The following is a 3,991-nucleotide window of genomic DNA, read 5'->3' on the forward strand; positions in this document are numbered from 1 at the left end:
TATATATATATATATATATATATATATATCAATAATAGCAGTATGTTATGCATCAATAGCAGCAACAGCTTTTCCAGGTTCTGCAGTCATTGAACAAAATTGTAGAGACATCCAGCACACTCCATTTTTAAAAAAATTAAAAATCAAAATCCCAGAAAACAGCACAGTTCTGTTACTCTTGTGGTACCTGGCACCATTTTTTAAAAAATCAGCTTCTCAATCATCATCTGGAAGGAAAGCATTCTGAGCAACATCGTTAAAAACAGCTCTGATAAAGCATGGTCACTACTATGTATCATAAAGCAGGTCCACATATGAGTGAGTAGATATCATATTTGTCTTTTGTGATTGGGTTACCTCGCTCAGAATGGTTTCTTCAAGTTCCATCCATTTTCCTGCAAATTTCAAGATCCCATTGTTTTTTTCTGCTGAGTAGTACTCTATTGTGTAAATGTACCACATTTTCTCTATCCATTCTTCGGTTGAGGGGCATCTAGGCTGCTTCCAGTTTCTGGCTATTACAAATAATGCTGCTATGAACATTGTTGAACAGATGTCCTTGTTATATGAATGTGCTTATTTTGGGTATATGCTTAGGAGTGGAATTGCTGGATCTTGTGGTAGACTCATTCCCATTTTCTTGAGAAGTCGCCATACTGATTTCCAAAGTGGCTGTACAAGTTGGAACTCCCAACAGCAGTGGAGGAGTGTTCCTCTTTCTCTGCATCCTCTCCAGCATAAACTGTCATTGGTGTTTTTGATTTTAGCCATTCTGACAGGAGTAAGATGGTATCTCAGAGTTGTTTTGATTTGCATTTCCCTGATGGCTAAGGATGTTGAACACTTTCTTATGTGTCTTTCAGCCATTTTAGATTCCTCTATTGAGAATTGTCTATTTAGTTCTGTACCCCATTTTTTAATTGGATTGTTTGGAGTTTTGGAGAATAGCTTCTTGAGTTCTTTGTATATTTTGGAAATCATCCCTCTGTCAGATGAGGGGTTGGTGAATATCTTTTCCCAGTCTGTGGGCTGTCATTTTTGTCTTGCTGACTATGTCCTTTGCCTTACAGAAGCTTCTCAGTTTCAGGAGGTCCCTTTTATTAATTGTTGATCTTAGTGTGTGTGCTACTGGTGTTATCTTCAGGAAGTGGTCTCCTGTACCAGTTAATTCAAGGGTATTTCCCACTTTATCTTCTAGTAGGTTCAGTGTGGCTGGGTTTATGTTGAGGTCTTTGATCCATTTTGACTTAAGTTTTGTGCAGGGCGAAATGCTTAGGTCTATCTGTAGTCTTCTACATGTTTGCATCCAGTTATGCCTGCACCATTTGTTGAAGATGTTCTCTTTGTTACAGTGTATATATTTGGATTGTTTGTCAAAAATCAGGTGTTTGTAGGTATGTGGGTTAATATCAGGGTTTTCAACTCTATGCCATTGTCCATGAGACATTCTATATATTGCCATATCTATCTGCACACTCTTTTCTTTGTACTTACAACACTGTGTACAAATAACCAATGAATATCAAGCACCATGTGCATAAAATCATGCACAAGTTGGACGAACCAAGGCTGTGGGTCAACTAGACCTGTACATTGTTCTACAATGTTCATATGTTTTTGATCATAATATAAAGATATTTATACAGATTGAAAAGTAGAATAACCTATAAAAGAAAAATTCACACTTTCAAGGAAATATTTTTAGATTGAATTATCAGTTGGCCAATTGTTTTACTTACTCATGAAAAATGATATGCTTTATTTTCTGTGGATGTACTATATGATAGTCATATTTTTCATATTTTATATGGCTGGCTCTCATTCCCAGTTTGGTTTATTACAGTTCCAATGTACTGTTTAAATCCAAGTCACTTACTAATATCTCCATATCTCTAGTTATCATTTCTAGTTTTCTGAAAACTTTATCAACTTTGGAGATCGGGGTGTCTATTCCATTTCAAATTTATGTTGAGTAAACTTTCTTTTATTTTCCATTTTAGAATATGTGAATAACATGACCATTTATGTAAATAACACTAGTAGACTCTCCCTTAGGGCCTATGATCGACTATGCTGCGGGATTTTAACCAGGTTTACAGTATCAGACATTAAATGTCTGCAACCCAAGTGAGTAATATCTTTTACAATAGGAAATAAACATTATTCTTTCTGGGTACCTTTGATAAAATTCTGTTTTATTTTATATTTTTTAGACTACCTTAAAAAGTAGAGGATGTCCATAAGACTCTTTATAATTCTTACTTTTGGTTAACATATACCTTATTCTGAATATATAAATAATATAAAACAATAAATATATAAATATATTCTTTATGACTTCAAGGTAATTAATATATGCATTCCTTATTCTTATTTTCTTGTGAGAACTCAGTATCTCCTCTCATTAGTTTTCAAGAGTGCAATACAGTTTTTCTGCAGTTACTAAATTATACAACAGTCCTCTTGACCTTGCTATCCAATCTCAGTATGACTTATAATTTGTCTTAAAAATTGAGATGAACTAAGGTTCTTCATTCTTGAGTGGTCATTGACCCTCTCTGGTATTAAAATGATGTGACTTCCACATTTTTATTTTCAAGTTTCATATCATTTTGGCAAGGATACTGGGGAGCTTCCTAAAAAGTCTGTGAGAATGCATGTGCTAATGTTTTGAAGATGAAATCATGCCAGATCTATTACTACAAAACCAATAGGAGGGAGCAGCATGTTTTCCTTCAAACTTTGAAAATTTGCTTATTGAGAAACAGTCATTTCCATTTTCTACTAAGCTGTGTGGAAAATTATGTAATTCACTGAACTAAAAGGAGTTTGAGCAGAAAGAGATAAATCATTTTTTATAGAGAAAAATAAAAAAGAGAGTTGGATGTCACTATGGCTTGAAGACTTAAAGGTACTCTACTTAGAGCCATCCAGGAAAAAGATTAAGCAGCTATTTTATTCATCCTTAAAGCAGTTTTCAAACACTACCTTGTGTTATGAATCACTTGAGAGAGAAGTCTTGTTAGAACACAGCTCTGCACAACTGCAGCAACCATTCTCCAAGTTGGTCTGGGAAGAATCATCCTCCTGTAGAACTTTTTAGACATGAAAATTTCCAGTTCCATCTTACATCAGAAAGTCTAGGGTGGAGGCTGGTCAATACATTTTATAGACTCACACAATGTCTATACAAAGCATATTCAACTCTGAGTAAGCTTTGGCTCACACCAGAAAGATTGGGGTTAAATGATAAATATGAATAACTCCTTGTGTTTATGCCATATGATGTATTGAACACCTCATGGGGACCACAGAGACTGGTGCTTTATAGCAAAACTATTAGGAGTATGCCATCATGGGTGCTTTCAATACTTGCCAACATATTATTATAGCTACATGGCTCCAAAAATTGCCATACCCATGTGCCTCCCTGATAACTCTGATTTAATTGATGAGCTGATATCTGGACAAGAATGTTTGAAAGATGTTCATGTCCCAGACCAGTTATACGTCAATTCTTTTTCTTTGAAGTTCTGAATCCTCCTTAGTCACTCTTTGTGGCAGAAGCTGTAGCCACGCCTACTTAGGGACTGGCTACAGGTGTGTCTGACCACACCTGCAAGGGTGTAGTCAGGGTGATGTAGAGTGAGAGGCGGTCAGGTGGCTGGGCACTTTCGGTTTCGCTTTTCGGCTTGCTGTACTGACTGTTGCCGCACCAGCTGGCTAGGTCACTCTGTAAGTAAGGCTTTTCCCAATTAAATACCATTATATTTCTACTTGGCTCCGTATTGGTAATTTCCAATTTTAACTCTTTCTTTCAACTTGTTCAGTTTTTCATGGAGAAAATAGAAACGAATATAGGAATCTTCTATGTACTTGGTATCTACCAACCAATATTGAATCTATACCTACTTATTTTGACTCTCCAGAAGTATTGATATCAGGATGGCCATGCGGTATCTGTACTTTCTTGATCATCGAAGTACTATAT

The sequence above is a fragment of the Cricetulus griseus genome, assembly GCF_003668045.3.
Source record: "Cricetulus griseus strain 17A/GY chromosome 1 unlocalized genomic scaffold, alternate assembly CriGri-PICRH-1.0 chr1_1, whole genome shotgun sequence".
NCBI classification, from domain to species: Eukaryota; Metazoa; Chordata; class Mammalia; order Rodentia; family Cricetidae; genus Cricetulus; species Cricetulus griseus.